The sequence below is a fragment of the Rattus norvegicus genome, chromosome 5 (assembly GCF_021556685.1).
Source record: "Rattus norvegicus strain SHRSP/BbbUtx chromosome 5, alternate assembly SHRSP_T2T, whole genome shotgun sequence".
Taxonomy (NCBI): Eukaryota; Metazoa; Chordata; class Mammalia; order Rodentia; family Muridae; genus Rattus; species Rattus norvegicus.
Genome location: NC_141538.1, coordinates 94375677 through 94393150, shown reverse-complemented (window position 1 = coordinate 94393150; position 17474 = coordinate 94375677). Strand labels below are relative to the sequence as shown.

Genomic DNA, 17474 nt, shown 5'->3' with positions numbered 1-17474 from the left:
TCTATGGTGATCTGTAGGCCCAAGGGCCTTTGTGATCCCCATAAATGTATAAATATATAAATATGCATAGATTTTATATATTTAATAATGCAGAGACATATCTAATATAATACAACTATTAAAGTTTAAGACCCCCCCCTCTCTCTCTCTCTCTCTCTCTCTCTCTCTCTTTCTCTCTCTCTCTCTGTATACATGGCTTGGGCTGAGCCCAAAACACTTTTATCTAACTATCCATAGACCTAGGCTTGGAAACTTCTAGCCTCTATCAATCTAATCTTCTAAAAGTCAAGACCTTGAAGGCTTCATCTTTCAACCTCTTTTTGCTAACCTATGTCTAGAACATTTCAGCCTCTGAGACTTCCTGTTGAATAAATTCACTCTATCTCTTTTTGCACTTTGGTTGGCTGGTTCAACTCATCTGATTTGACTCAAACTTCTATCCAAGCTGGCTGATCTAACTTGGTTTCTATCAATTTCTGACTGAATGTCTTTGCTTGGAAAGACTGCCTCTGAACTCAATAAATTGAACTGCTCTGATACCAACTGCTCTGCTCTGAACTGAGCACAACTGCCCTGAACTAAACTGTTCCAAACTGACCTGCTCTGAAATGAATCGAACTGAATGACACTCTCTTCCTTACTTTTCTTTAAGTAGTCTCTATTTCCTGTCCTTGTGAAAGTTGAATGCAACATATCTCTGACTCATTATATCAAATCTTTCTCTGATTCATCACTTTGTCTGCACCTAAATTAGATGCTATTGTTTGGGATTAAGGTATGAAGTATGTCTGCATTCCAGCAAGATCATATCTTCTGATGTGATGATCCTTTACCAGAGCAGTCATGTTGGTAGATGCCAATTGCTCTACACATTTTTCAACAGATTACATAATTCTTGTATTTAACAAATATTAAGAAATTATGCAGAGTGGTAAGGATTATTTTTATGAATAATGGTAGAATGATAATACACATTGACTGTTACTTTCTATTCAATTAACATGATAATACATGTATTTTTATGGTATCAATCTACAAGGAAACCGATTAGGAAAGGAAACAATAGCAACACATTTTCTAGCTGGAAAACAAATAGAATGATTTGACCAAAGAATTGAGAAAAAGAAATCCTAGACTGACAGTTTTGGAAATAGTAAAATATCTTGATTTTCTCCTCAGGCTGCTAAAAATGTCAGAAAATGGCAATATGAAGTAAAGAAAGTGCAGCTCCCAACAGGGCTGAAACAGGAAGATGGATTCAAAGTCTGTTATAAAAAACAATTAACTGGGTGTATGGGTACTGCTAAGATCTGTGATTTGTTGAAGAATGATAACCCAAACACAGATAGTATGAAAAAGTCAAGAATATTTATTCAGCAGAATTTCCTGCGTGCAGTGGTCTCTCCATTCAGGAATGGGCACGCAGGTATACACTTTGCAGGGTCATTTTGAAGCCTATTAGAATAGGAATAGATGATGTTTATCTTTCTTTCCTTTGATTGGTTGGCTCGATCTCCAGGGCTCTGTGATTGGTTAGAGCTCTGGCGACATTCCAGGGTGTTAAGGCATCCTCAGATTGACTGTGGTCGGTTGGTTCCTGGATCCAGGTTCTCATCTATGAGAAACAGAACCTTAGACTTGGTCTCTCAAACTGACAGTTTGTAGTTTATAATGAAGTCAGCCTGGCTCTGGTTAATTCAGTCCTCTTAACACATGCTGAATTGGGGAGGCTGAGTCAGAAAGATCAGAAATTCCATGCCATACTGAGCTAAAGACAAGACCCTGTCAAAAAAAATGAAGTTATATCCAAGATTTCTGCTTTCTTTTTTTGCCTCATACTGTGCTAAATTCCTTATGGAGACACAAATAAACATCCATTCACCTCAAATCCAAAGAACATTGACTAAAATAAATTTCAAGCCCACCAAAGTTCAACTTGGTGAAGCAGTGAGTTTCTTGAGCTTTCAGGATGTGGGTTAGGAATTATTTGTAAAAACATGGGTGCATCATCATCCCACACAATTACAATAGAGTATCTATATTATTCAACCTCTTGAGCTCATTTGCAGACAGATGGAGGAGAAGGTAATAGTTGGAATTCCAGGAGAGGATTACCTTTTCCCTTTATACAACCCTGGCAATTTAAAGTTAGCTATACCTCCCGATTTGATAATGAGTTGTCACAGATGCTTGCTCAAAGTGTTCTCTGCTTAAAGATGGAAAGACAAAAAAACCATATTGCACCACCTCATTTAAGAATTAAAAATTGAGCTCCTAAAAAAGATAACACAGAATATGACTCAACTGTGAGACTTCTAGCATAGGAAGAAGCATATGCTTATTTAATCAAGATTAAGAGAATTTCTGTAGGTTGTGTTTGGAACACTAAAATTGTCTTTACTTATTTCTTCCCTAAAACAGTAGTAGATGCAAGTCTATGTTCCCTTTAAAATGCCGAAAAATATTTTTGCCAGGGAATATGACAATTTCAAAAGAAAAGATCATCGTGATGGCTAACATTGTGATTTAATCTTAAATGACTATGCTTAAGGAATTTAAAAACAAAAAATACCTCTATCCCATAATCCCCACTTTCCCCCAAAACAGATAACTTCCTGGAATTCTGAGGTCTCTTGTTCATGTAAGTTAAGAAGTTGTTTTTTTTTCATTTATGTAAACAAGGTCAATTGCCACAGTTTGCATATTATGTATGTTTCATTACATGAACTCTGGAAATATGTAGCCTTGTAAGTTTTACCTTTAAAATCCTTTGACTAATATAATTTCAGTACAAATCTCTGGGAACACAGAGTCTCATGTATGGACCTGGCCAGTATTTAACAAAGCCTTTGCTAATTAAGGTTGAAGTCTACCATTGTCCAGATAGTCTTCTGAGCTTGGTGCAATATGAAGGATCCCCTTGATTGTCAGGGTTTCTCCTTCTATGACCTTTTTTAGGGAGTTTAAAAACTCACACATACCTCTACCTACAAAATGTCATGTAGCCTTGATTAAAATTACAGGTTTAACTTCCTTTCTCTTAACAAGAACCCACTCAGCTAGCATCTGAGATTCCTGGAATGGCTCTCTCTGCTAATGAGGCATTTTGTTACAGTAATCCTCCAGCCAATGATTTTTGTCTATCTGGATATTCTGCCCCCATCCCCAAAATTATATAAGCCTTGAATCACGCCAAAGAAAGTTGATCTGCCTTCTTGTAGCTGCTCCAGGTGTCATTTACATATATATGTACTCAGAGGGCTTCCAAATTCTTACTCTGTCTTCTCCCTTTGCCCTCATGGGCTGATATCAGCCAATAAACCCTGAGAGTTGGAAGGGTCACACCTCTTATTTATCAAAATATATTCAAGATCATATAGATGTACCTCTAAATGACCTCAGACCCATAGCAATCATCATATTTGTGTCTTCTATATAGACCTATATACTAATGCTAGCTAACTTTATAATGACCTACAAACATATAGACTCTATCTGCAAATGCAGAGACTTCCCAAAAATCTTCATAATCTACTCTAGAATATGAACAATTATTAATATCATCATAGGTGCTGCTGTTTCACATTAGACTACCTCCCTTCAGTGCTTTCTTTTCTAGGAATAGCTACAAGAATTAAGACACCATCCACTATGACTCTGCAGTCTTCCTTCCTTTTCACACAGTTATCACAAAACTTCCTCATCTCCCTTGATTCTGCTACACAGTTAGAGCAATCCAACTGGGGGCAATTGGGCAATTTAGCATAGGCTACTTATTAACTAAATGTGTTGCCTTGTGCCAAGGGACATTCCCTATCCCTCAGAAACCTTCAATAATAGCAACTTACTTTGTTTAGTGGAAACAAAGGATTTCTCACTTCAGAATCTCATGGTACTGTACTGCCAGTCTAGCATAAATAACTCTCTTAATAAAGCTGAAACTTGAAATCTACTTCTGAACCTCTCTCTCTCTCTCTCTCTCTCTCTCTCTCTCTCTCTCTCTCTCTCTCTCAAATCTCTGTTCTATATCGCTAAAATCTAAAAAAGTGATGCATAACCCCGGTACTTGAGAGGTAAGCTGACATGAATCTCTAGTAGAAAATTTTTCTATTTTTGCCACTGAGATCCTCAAACCCATCTTCTGTGCTTTGGGTCTTCCTGTTTTAAGCTGCTGAGTTCTAGCCCTTCACAGAGCTTTTGCTCAACCATCTACCAGGATCCTGTCTTCACAGGAGATTCAGCTCTCCACCACAATCCAGGATTCTTCCTTCCAAACTGCTAAGTCTCTAGGTTCTCGGGACTTCTGTATGCCATTGATTTCAAAGAAAATTCTGATATTAAGTTAGTTGTACCCTGGCTTTGCTATGCTTGATTGCAAACCCCAAAATACCATCAAAGAACCCATTCATGATCTCATATGCAATTAAATATACATATACAACGGTCTGCCTAATTCTCCCTCTTTCAGAAGATTTTAATTGCCTATGGCCCTTATTAAGGAGCAGAGGGCTCAGGAAATTTTTCCCATCCATGTTTGCATGTCTATTGGTGTTGTGATGCTGAAGGTCTTCATTAAGGATTCATTTTGCTGAGGTTTCGTGTGTGTGTGTGTAAATAATTTGTCATAACTAGAAGATTCAATCTTGCAACTGAGTTCCTTGTCTTGTGCAATTATTCCACCTATTCTTTCATAATGTTCCTGAGCCTTAAGTATGTAAAGATATTTAAATTAGGCTGAGCACTCCACAGGCAGGTATTCTCCTTATGTCAGTTACCTGTGGTTTCTACATTGGTCTTCATCTGTTGCAGAAAAAGTGTCTTTGATTAAGGATGAAAGTGTTATTTATAAGAATGCATATTTAGAAAGTAGTTAGGAGTTATATATTATTGGATAGTAGCAATAATAGGGGGCTGAGGTCCTGATTTCTAGGATCTCATTGTTTACAGTACTAAGTATGATTTCCCTCCTGAGTGAAGTTTGGAGTGCTATTGTTAGAATCTCATAGGTTCAGCATCCTTGTCACATACAGTACTGAATATATAAGAGTTCTGGCCTCCTGGAACTTGTAAGCTAAATCCCTTTATGGATAGTGAGCTTTAGGTGTGGGGGATGTTTCACAGGAATATCAATTGGAACTGGTAACCTCACTGTCAGTTGTTATATGAATTTTGAGCAGTCATGAGTTACTATAATTATCTCTGTCTACCTCACAAAGAATCTTATATGACTGAGATTTGACAGCAACACTTCTCTGTGATTATAAAGATAAGTATAAAGAATGTAGTTTTAGATTGTACTGGTTTGGGAGAGTGGTAATAGTATGTTTTCCTGTAGGTTCCATAGCCTTACCAATCACAGAAAATTGGCTATATTTATGGTAACAGGCATCAATCCTCTCCTACTGAGTAGGTCTAAAGTCTACTTAGACATCTGTGGGTTAGTGGCAAAATATAAATGCCACTATTGCATTTTTAAGGATATCTAATCCTTTTTAGTTCTTTGACAGTTTTGAACAATGATTAGTTTTACTATAGTCACCCCCTCCCAGCTCCCCCAAGTTTCATCCTCTTACCTTATGTACTTACAGTAGTTTAGTTATGCAAATTGAGCCATCAAGTTTAATCTGTTCTATTCATAGATGTGGGGACCTCCCTGTATCATGGTCAACCTACAGGTGGCATCCCAAAGACACCACCATCTATTAAAAGGCTTCAATCTTAATCATAAGTGACAAATTCCTTCTGGTTTTCACCTGTACCTGTGGGTGAGTGGGTGGAAAAGTACCCTCATAGAGGTAGAGGGGAATGGGGAGAGAGGGTATAGGATGGGGGGGTGTAACAGGAAGGGGGATATTATTTGAAATGTAAATGAATACAAAGCTGTATTATAGATATAAAATATAAATTAATACCCTAAATTGATTTCTTATACTTATACTTCAGGACACAGGCTGATATTCTTCTGGAAGAGATATTAGTATGCACTTAGAACAAGCTGGTTGAAGAATGGAGGATGGGAGAAACAGGATGAAGGTAATTGAGAATCTATTTCCCCCAGTATTTTAATAACCTTTGTGTCATATGAACAATGTCTGTTTAAATATTAACTGGACAGTGTGCATTGAAATATATTGAATGTACTAACCAAAGCTAGGATATCTTTTAATGAGAAGAGCCAATGACATATCTCAACATAGAATGCATTTTTCATTACACATAGGCTATGAGTCTAATCTCCAGTATTACAAAAAGACACATTGAAGATGAAGGAGACAAAGGGGAAAAAAGCATGTTGAGCAAGTTCTGGTGCTTTTCTGTAAGGCTCTATGAAAAACATATACATGTGTGTATCTTGTATTATGATGTTAGGAACAAAAGAAGAACAAGAAGATTATGGCTTAGAGTGAAGTATTTATGGGCCAAGTTATCAAGAGTGGAATCTTCTAGTTGTTTTCAGTTATCTACTTGACAAAGTCCAAAATTATAAGAGGGGACCTCAATTGAGTAACTATCTTAATCAGAGTGGCCTGTGGGCATGTCAGTGGGGCATTTTTTTTGATTACTAGTTGGTGTGTTAGATCCCAGTGTTAGTACTGTCATCCCTCAACAGGTGGTCCTAATTCTCCTATAAAGCTGGTTGAGTATGAACAAGGGAAACCAAGCCAGTTAACCTCACTCTTCAATGGTTTCTGCTTCAGTTCTTGTTTAAGCTCCTGCCCTGGCCTTCATTTGTGATGCTTTGTAACCTGAATGTATAAGCTGATATATACCATTTCCTAAACAAGTTACCTTTGTCCATAGTGGTCATTATAACAAAAGAGAAGCAGACTCTAATAACATATGAGGAAAAAGAAGAGCTCCAAATATCTTTGTTTTCTTTCCATGACATCAATCACTCTTTCAATTTCTATTCAAAATCATGAGAAAAGGCTAAGATTGGCCCATACTAGGCCACACACAACTCATACCTGAACTGCATGGGATGAGAGCATGATGCAAAGAGTTTCATATTGTCTCCATAAATTTTGAAAAACGTTTATGGAGTAAGTCTCACTTTAAAAAAACAGGGCTATATTATTTACCTTATATTAGAGAGAATTATATATTTATAGAAGTCAAACTCCTTGTGAACACAAACTTAAATCAAAATCCTAGACTCAAGTCGAAAACCATCTACAACAGGTCATGATTTCGAACTCCACATTGCTATACATTGCCGTGATATTCTCCATAGAGGCCTAGCAAATGGCATGATGTTTTTACATTGACCAGTGAGAATTTTGCAGTTACACTATTTTTCTTCTTAAAAAATATTTATTTCTTGAGAAAGAAATAATAGTTAAGTTGTTCCCATAACAATCCATGAGAGGTGAGTTTAGAAAGTAGGAAAATATTTTATTAAACTAAGAAACATGGAGGTCTTTTCAAGAATATCAGTGTAACTTGGTGGCATAATATCTGCAATACCCAGTACTGCAATGCTTTAAAAACTAGGAATGAAATTTCAAATAACAGCATTATTCAGTAGTATCAGCTCATTTGAGTCAAACAGCCAATTAACAAAATAATGCAGCATGATATATCTTTATGAAAGTATCTAATTCAAACTCCTCTTTCCCTCTAATTTAAACTCCTCTTTCCCTCTAAATGTAAGATTTTGCTTTTCCTTTTTTTGTTCCCTCTTGCCCAAATACTTTTATAATTACCAGCAAATGATTGGTTAAGGCAGTTTTCAAAACTTTTTACAAATGCGAATGGTGACTATCCTATTCCTCACGGTCATGACTGTCCCACCAGGAAATATTATCTGTTGCTGCCAGGTTGCTACCCCTCCACCCCCAGAGTAAGTTCCCATACCCTAGCTCATCAAGTCTCTATAGGGTTAGGTGCATCCTTTCCCACTACAACCAGACAAGGCAGCCCTATGTCCCGGGGGCCTGTGTTCAATGTTTGACTGTGGGTATCTGCATCTGTTTCAGTCCACTGCTCCACAGAGCCTCTCAAAGACAGTTATGCTGGAGTCCTGTCTTCAATCATAACAGTATCATTAGTAGTGTCAGGGATGGTCGCTTGACCTTGTGGGGGAGGGGTGTCTCAAATTGGGCTGGTTATTAGTTGTGCATTCTTTCACTTTCTGTTCTATCTTTGTTCCTGCATTGCTTTTAGACAGAAAAAAAAAGTTTGGGTCAAAAGATTTTTGGGTGGGTGGGTTGGTGTCCTTATTCCTCCATTTGTTAGGGTCCTGTCTGGCTATTGGAGCTGGTGTCTTCTGGTTTCACATCCCCACTGCTAGGCAACTGAGCCAGCATCACCTGCATTGATCGTGGGAGCCTACTCTTTCCCAGGGACTTTCTAGAGATTGCCCCCAGGCACCAGTCTCAGCAACCTCAGATTTCCATTCATTCTCCTGGCCTTTTGGCCCTCTCTCTTTCCCCACATCTGATACTGACCCCTCCATTCGCCATTTCATCCTCTATTCCAACCAGTTGCCTTACTCTGTCTGCATTTTACTAATATTTTACTACTCCTTCTAAGTGAGAGTCAAGCACTTTGTCCAATAACGGGACTCCTTTTATCATTTGGTATATTGCATGCACATGCACATGCATGTGTACACATACACACACACACACACACACACACACACACACACACTGTTCTTAAAAGTCGTTGACTTTGCTTATCACCCCAAGGCTTCTTTATGAAATGTTTCATCATATTGATAGTTAAAATCAGAGCTTCTCATCAATATTTGTAATGTTGTTATTGCCATTTCTTTCTTCTTAAGTGAAAAAATTGTTTATAATTATATACTTTAACAAAATTTCCCAATTGCTGAGGAAGTAAATTTAGTAATGAACACAACTGACAGGAAATGTATTTTCCTTTTCAATTCATCACTGTTCTTATTTTCAAAATACATATTCTCTTAATTCAAATTACTAAAATTCTGATCTATATATATATATATATATATATATATGACTTCAAAGACCCACCTTCACTTTCTATAATAAGGCTACAGTTCTTCCAATAAGGCTATATCTTCTAATAGTGTCACTTCTCATGGCCCAAGCATAAGCAAATTACCACAATAGTTCTTCATATTATGTTAAGAAAATATAAACCACCAAATCAATATTTTCTCCTCCATCATCCTCATCTATAATTGTGTACCATTTAACTTAAATTTATTTTAACCTAACAATTAGTGATCCATGTAGAAATTTGTCTCAATTGCCAAAACAGAATAAATTTGCTCTCTCTGTCAACATTTAGCTTTATTGTTATACAGCACAATTATAGATAGAGGGTGTATATTCTCCATATTCTCTCTGAAACGTCTGATTTACTATTGATGAGTTTTCCTAGGCATTTGAAGAATAGGGTGTCTCTCAAAATTCCTCAGAAAGTTGCTCTTTCGGTTCTTCCATTTTTACATAAAATACAAAGATTCAGGAGCCTGCTGCAGAGGCTCATGACTATATCCCAACATTCAGAGGTTAAAGCAAGATGTTTTTCACAATTGTAATAACAGTGTTTGGCCACACAGTGAGCTCCTGGCCATCCTATGTTATGCATTAAGGCCCTGTCTCAAAGAAGAAGAGGAGGAGGAGGAAGAGGAGGAGGAAAGAAAGAAAAGAAAAATAAAAAAGAAAAGGAAGAAGAGGAAAGAAAAGAAAAGAAAAGAGAAGAAAAGAGGGACTAAAAGTGAGTGAGGAATATGTGATTGAGATGAAAGGCTAAAGAAGTACTGTTGGGCTCTTCTATGAGATTTTTTAGACACTAATGTACTTTTCTTATCTTCCGTTCTTCAAACTGTTAGCCATATATAATAGTCTGGGGCTTCATTCTCCTTAGAATGGAATTAATTTGACTAAAATTATATGTGCTGTTAGTCCAGATTGTCATACATTTATCTTTTTAAGTTTGGAATACATACAAGATATAAAGAAAATGAAACAGAAACCAAGACCTGTCTCCTTTTGAGAATCATTTTACTAGAAGGTGAGTGCTGATGAGGATGACCTAGACAGAAGTCATTTATGAGGAAAGGTAAATAGAGCACTTTGGGAGGAACTCTCTGACGGAGGCAAGGAATCTGTTATACTAGGGGAAGATAGATTTCCATAGGTGTATGGGTTTCTGTGGTACTTCTTATATCAAAGAATCTTGATCAGAACTTCAAATAACTATAAAGAGACAAAAACAAAAGGAAATAATAAGGACTCTGAGGGAGATACTTCAATTTTCTGCTTCTATAGCCACACGAAGTGACAAAAAATATTTGAACTTAAATTATTAGAGTGAAATAAACATTGTCATTTCACAGAAAGATGTGTGGGTCTCATGATGTTCTGCTTTGATAAATGCTACTATTATTATTATATTTATTATTACCTTTTTGAGATAAAATCTTATTGTATAGTCCAAGCTGACCACGAACTCATGATCATTCTGCCTTAGACTTCCAACAATGGGGATTTTAGGTAACAGGCTATTTTTTCTTCTTTTTTTATTCCTTCTTAACTTTTTTTAATTGGATATTTTATTTATTTACATCTCAAATGTTATCCCTTCTCCTGGTTCCCCCTCCCCTGCAAACCCTCTATCCCATCCCCCTTACCCTGCTTCTATGTGGATGCTCCCCCACCCACTCACTCCTGTCTCACTACCCTAGCATTTCTCTACACTAGGGTTCTAGCCTTCACAGGAACAATGGCCTCCCCTCCCATTGATGCCAGATAATACCCCTTCAGCTCCTTCAGTCTTCACTTAACTCCTCCATTCGGATCCCTGTGATCAGTCTGATGATTGGCTTCAAGCATCTGCATCTGTATTGGTCAGGATCTGGCAGAGCTTCCTAGGAGACAGCTGTATCATGCTCCTGTCAGTAAGCACTTCTTGGCATCAGAGATAGAGTCTAGGTTTGGTGTCTGCATGAGGGATGACTCCCCAGGTGGAGCAGTCTCTAGATGGCCTTTCCTTCCATCTCTACTCCACTCTTTGTCCCTGTATTTCCTCTGGATATAGTCTTGACAGGTTCTCCCTTCCCTTTGTAAGTTATTTCATCTAATGTCATCCCTGTGTGGTCCTGGGAGGCTTTTGCTTTCCTGGCATCTGGGTTATGAAAGAATATTTATTTTTTACACTTATTTTTATTTTTACATACTCAATATTTTATTCCCCTCCTGGCCCACCCTACTAGGGTACCACATCCATACCTTCTCAGCCCCCAACCCCCAACACTGTCTTCACTAGGGTGTACTCACCCCACCCACCGTGCAATACCTCTAAACTCCCTGGGGCCTCCAGTTTCTTGAGAGTTAGGTGCATCTTCTCTGACTGAACACAGACTGGACAGTCCTCTGTTGAATATGTGTTGAGGGCCTCATATCAGTTGGTGTATGCTGCCTGGTTTGTGACCCAGTGTCTGAGAGATCTCAGGGGTCCAAGTAAATTGAGACTGCTGGTTCACTTATAGGGTCACCCTCCTCAGCTTCCTTCAGCTTTTCCCTAATTCAACCATATGGGTTAGCAGATTCTGTTGATTGGTTGGGTGCACATATCTGCATCTGACTCTTTCAGCTGCTTATTAGGCCTTTCAGAGGGCAGGCATGAGCACTCCATAGCCTCAGTAATGGTGTCAGGTCTTTGAGCTGGATCCCCATTTTTGGACATGTTTCTGGACATTCTTTTTCTCAGGTTCTTCTCCATTTCCAACTCTGCAGTTCTTTTAGACAGGAAGATTTATGGGTCAGAGTTTTAACTATTGGATAGCAACCCAATCCCTCTCTTAATGCCCTGTCTTTCTGCTGGAGGTGGACTTAAAAGTTCCCTCTCCCACTGTAGGGAATTTTGTCTACCCACCCACACACACATTTTGAGTTCTGAGGGTCTCTCACTTCACATGTCTCTGGGACATTCTAAAGCATCCTCCCAACTTCCTACCTCCTGGGATCAAATAACAGCTCCATTTTTAAGAGATTTACTTTATGCTCTATATTCTTTCTTTGTAATTGAAGCAGAAACATACAAACAATTCAGTCTTTTGTTCCCAGCTTAGGCCATTAGAGTTGTTAAGTTGATTTATTCACCCCCTCAAAGCCCTAAGGACCCATTCTAACTCACTTTACGGATGCAGGAAATCACACACTCCTTATAGGTGAGGTGTCTTTATTCCATGCAATGACCAAAACCCTGCCTGTACATAAATAAAGGGCACTTGATAATCATTAACATCATCTGTCTTCCCCAGAGTCCTCTTTCACACTTCTTAAAAATAATACTCAACTTAACCACTACACATATTAGAGCAGTTACTATGCCATTTCTTAAATATGCCTTGCTATCATTTTTTAGATAATTTACTGTACATATTTTATTTACAGTTTTGTACACTGTCTTAATATAAATTGGAACCACATTTCTATTTAATCCATTTGTAACCAAAGCAAAATAACCTAAGTAATTCAAAGTGTTGAAGTACAGTATAAAGATAAAAAAGCAGTTATACTACTTGTAGTTAGGAATGTAATTATAGTGTTATATTTTTACAGTCCGCAATTATGTTTAGGGATAATAGATCACTGATTTGAATGACATACATGAATTTATCGCAAACCTTTGCAGTTACAAAAAAATTATCAAAGAATACACACACTTAATGTTTATTCCACCTTTCTGTCATATTCCTGGATCTTTCACCAATGTTATATGAGGAAAAAAATGAAAACAAATCAAATAAAATCAGAATCATTAGTATTATCAAAGAGGAAAGCAAAGAATTTAAAATCTAGCACTCATAAGCAAGACAACAGCAAGGACAATGCTATGAAAGGAAAAAGAAGGTTGCTGGAAAACTGTACTCAGACTCTTGGGCCAGAAAAAATTCACTCTTAAGTGGAGTGGTACAAAAAAGGATCTTTTCCTGCTGAGGTAATATGAATGCAAATTCTTTTTTGATTACTATGAAAAGGCAAATGTGTGTGTCATGGTAATTCTAAATGTATATAGAGAGTGGGCCCAGACCACATCTGCCAGTCCTGCAGTGACATATACTGTTATTCTTTGATGGGACACAATAGCAAAAATCGGGGATGGGGGTGTTGATAGAATGAACACACAAGTACAAGACAAAGATGAATGAGACTTCTCTTATATCATAGATGGAATCAAGTTCAATGCTGTCCACTCTACTTTGACAAGACTTTGATTCAGTTCCCAATCTCAAAAGCATGACAGTCTCCTGTGAGAATACTCAGAAGCTATCTTCTTAAGCAACAAACATTTTTTTAGTGGTGGATCCACTCTTCATAGCTGTGCCTGTGTGGGACTGATCTCTACTTTTGTATACCCTCACTATGAGTGTGATTGCAACTCCATTCTCACATTCAGTTGTCTATATTACTATCTTATCACCTTTAGCTCTCATATTGACAACTGCTCCACATACATCATTATTTACTCCAAAAGTTTCTCTGATAAGGCACAGCAGTGTCTCCAGCAAGAAGCAATCAAAGTCATTTGACCATTGCTATTTGTTCAGTACTTTGAGCCATCATTCTCCTCATTTGTTTTTCTCAACTTCCCACAAGGTTCAATACAGTCTTAAAAAATGAGTAGTCACAGAAAGGCATTAAATTACTAGACATCTGGATATGGTTACAGAGCCAAAATTGTCTTCGGTAAAATCAATCTTGGAAAGCAATGGAAGGTTTGCTTGTCAAGTCTTGCTTTTATCATTTATAAAATAGGAGTGCTCCCTTGTTCTATAGAGGATGTTTAACAAAGTGCTCAGGGTTAGCTACCTCATGATTAAATTGTGTTGTTGCCTCTTCATCAGGTGGATGGTTAGTGGTATAGGTGGTTTCCAGTTCCACAGTCATCTTCTTAGCTCCATCTCATTCCTTCTTACCTTAAACAGAATAATCAGGTTGTTAAAGTGGTTCCAAAAAGAATAGACAGATCATTTAGGACATTAGCCCAAGTAATACTCCAACATATTCTTTAGATAATTACTCCTTTGATACATTCTAAAAATAAGCTTTATCTGATAAACTTCAGTTTGTTCTAAACTTCAGAATTCATCAGTATCAACTTTTATGACTACATTTCCTGATTTCAACATAGACTTTCCCTTTCAGCCTCAAGCCCCCTCTTCTTGGCTAAAAGAGCGACAGAGAACTTTATGTCTTCCCTCTCTCTGCCCACCTTATTTTAATATTATATCCTTTTGATTTTCCTTCAGTTCTTCCAATTTGACAAAGTATTTTATTCTGTAGCTTTCTTTCCACTTTTTAAAACTCCTGTTCTATAAGCTGAGCAATGTCTCACTATGCAAATCTGACACAAGCTACTCTTCCTGAGATGTGCTTAGTATTATTGAACTGATTCTAAGTTATGTACAGCTTGGGGAAATTTTCCACTATCTTACTCTACTCATTATATTCACATCTCTTTTCCCCTTTTTCCTCTTATCTATCATATACTCTCTCAGCTATAAGTGACCCTAGAGCCATCAATTAGTGCACATGAATTCATGTAGCAGGATACCCCACTCAGAATTAACACATCTTATCCTTCTGTACAATTCAATAAGATTGAAATTTTGGTGAAAAGGAAATTAAAGCACTAGGTCAAATAACTTTGCTAAGCTTGTGAAGCTACAAAATCTTGGCAGAACCAGGATTCAAAGCCATTAGTCTACATATCACTAAGTCTATGATCTTTCACACAGCTGTGCTAAGACATCTCCATCAAATAGTAATATCATTTATTACTAATCACCATGATAATTTTGGTTGAAAATTCAGTTAAATTGAAACATACCTGATAAACAGATTGAATAAATAGCTAAGGGAAAACTACAATGGTTGGCAGGCTTCCTTGTTACATACTAAACATGTTGGGAAGTATGTTTTTTTCTAGAAAGATAAATAACATAACTATAATTATGCACATCCTCCAGAAACTAAATATATTTACATAGACAAAAAGGAAATCAGGTATTGGCAATAATGAAAGGACACATTTGGAGTTTCTCAAGTAAAAATATTCAATTCTTGACACAGAGGCGGGATTCCTCTAGGACCGGGCACTTCCTGTGTTTGCCTGAGGTCCCACACCTGCGGATCCCGGCCCGCAGCGGCTCTCTGCTTCCAGACCTCGTGGGAGAGAGGCCTCACCGCCTGATCGGGTGGGCACTCCTGAGGCTGCGGAGCGGAGGAGACCACCAGCGCTGCCCACCCCTGCCCGCATCCCTCACCCAAGAGGAAAATGTGTGAGGCCTCTGGGTTCCCATCGGGGAGGGCCCAGGAGCGGCAGGACTCCTGCGCCTGGGACACCGCCGGAACCTGAAGGAAACAGACCGGATAAACAGTTCTCTGCACCCAAATCCCGTGGGAGGGAGAGCTAAACCTACAGAGAGGCAGACACGCCTGGGAAACCAGGAGAGACTGCACTCTGCGCACACCCAGACGCCAGAGGAAAACACCAAAAGCCATCTGGAACACTGGTGCACGGAGGCTCCCGGAAAGAGTGGCGCAGATCTCCTCGGTTGCTGCCGCCGCGGAGAGGACTTAGGCAGTACCCCACGAGCACACTTGAACCTCGGAACCTCAGGTAGGACCAACTTTACCCCTGCAAGTGACCTGCCTGGTGAACTCAGGACACACAGAGGCAAAATTCCTCTAGGACCGGGCACGTCCTGTGTTTACCGGAAGTCCCACACCTGCGGATCCCGGCCTGCAGCAGCTCTCTGCTCCCAAACCCCGTGGGAGAGAGACCTCACTGCCTGGTCAGGAGGGCACTCCTGAGGATGCAGAGCGGAGGAGACCACCAACACAGCCCACCCCCGGCCCACATCCCTGGCCCAAGAGGAAACTGTATAAGGCCTCTGTGTTCCCGTAGGGGAGGGCCCAGGAGCGGCAGGACCCCTGCGCCTGAGACACCGCCGGAACCTGAAGGAAACAGACCAGATAAACAGTTCTCTGCACCCAAATCCCGTGGGAGGGAGAGCTAAAACTACAGAGAGGCAGACAAGCCTGGTAAACCAGAAGAGACTGCACTCTGCGCACATCCAGACGCCAGAGGAAAACACCAAACACCATCTGGAACCCTGGTGCACGAAGGCTCCCGGAAAGAGTGGCGCAGATCTCCTCGGTTGCTGCCGCCGCGGAGAGGACTTAGGCAGTACCCCAAGAGCACACTTGAGCCTCGGAACCTCAGGTAGGACCAACTTTTCCCCTGCAAGTGACCTGCCTGGTGAACTCAAGACACAGGCCCACAGGAACAGCTGAAGACCTGTAGAGAGGAAAAACTACACGCCCGAAAGCAGAACACTCTGTCCCCATAACTGGCTGAAAGAAAACAGGAAAACAGGTCTGAGGCACTCCTGACACACAGGCTTATAGGACAGTCTAGCCACTGTCAGAAATAGCAGAACAAAGTAACACTAGAGATAATCTGATGGCGGGAGGCAAGCGCAGGAACCCAAGCAACAGAAACCAAGACTACATGGCATCATTGGAGCCCAATTCTCCCCCAAAATAAACATGGAATATCCAAACACACCAGAAAAGCAAGATCTAGTTTCAAATTCATATTTGATCATGATGCTGGAGGACTTCAAGAAAGACATGAAGAACTCCCTTAGAGAACAAGTAGAAGCCTACAGAGAGGAATCGCAAAAATGCCTGAAAGAATTCCAGGAAAACACAATCAAACAGTTGAAGGAATTAAAAATGGAAATAGAAGCAATCAAGAAAGAACACATGGAAACAACCCTGGATATAGAAAATCAAAAGAAGAGAAAAGGAGCTGTAGATAGAAGCCTCACCAACAGAATACAAGAGATGGAAGAGAGAATCTCAGGAGCAGAAGATTCCCTAGAAATCATTGACTCAACTGTCAAAGATAATGTAAAGCGGAAAAAGCTACTGGTCCAAAACATACAGGAAATCCAGGACTCAATGAGAAGATCAAACCTAAGGATAATAGGTATAGAAGAGAGTGAAGACTCCCAGCTCAAAGGACCAGTAAATATCTTCAAAAAAATCATAGAAGAAAACTTCGCTAACCTAAAAAAAGAGATACCCATAGGCATACAAGAAGCCTACAGAACTCCAAATAGATTGGACCAGAAAAGAAACACCTCCCGTCACAAAATAGTCAAAACACCAAACGCACAAAATAAAGAAAGAATATTAAAAGCAGTAAGGGAAAAAAGTCAAGTAACATATAAAAGCAGACCTATCAGAATCACACTAGACTTTTCGCCAGAAACTATGAAGGCCAGAAGATCCTGGACAGATGTCATACAGACCCTAAGAGAACACAAGTGCCAGCCCAGGTTACTGTATCCTGCAAAACTCTCAATTAACATAGGTGGAGAAACCAAGATATTCCATGACAAAACCAAATTTACACAATATCTTTCTACAAATCCAGCACTAAAAAGGATAATAAAGGGT

At 39.1% G+C, this 17474-nt stretch overlaps 1 long non-coding RNA gene across 1 annotated transcript; it reads right to left on the bottom strand.

Annotated features, from left to right (window-relative positions):
- Positions 1–1346: 1346 nt before the first annotated feature.
- Positions 1347–13922, bottom strand: LOC134487072 (uncharacterized). Its single transcript, XR_015621430.1, has 2 exons — positions 13812–13922; positions 1347–1615 (listed from the first exon to the last, which is right to left on the bottom strand). It is a non-coding gene; the product is annotated as an uncharacterized LOC134487072 (long non-coding RNA).
- Positions 13923–17474: the final 3552 nt, after the last annotated feature.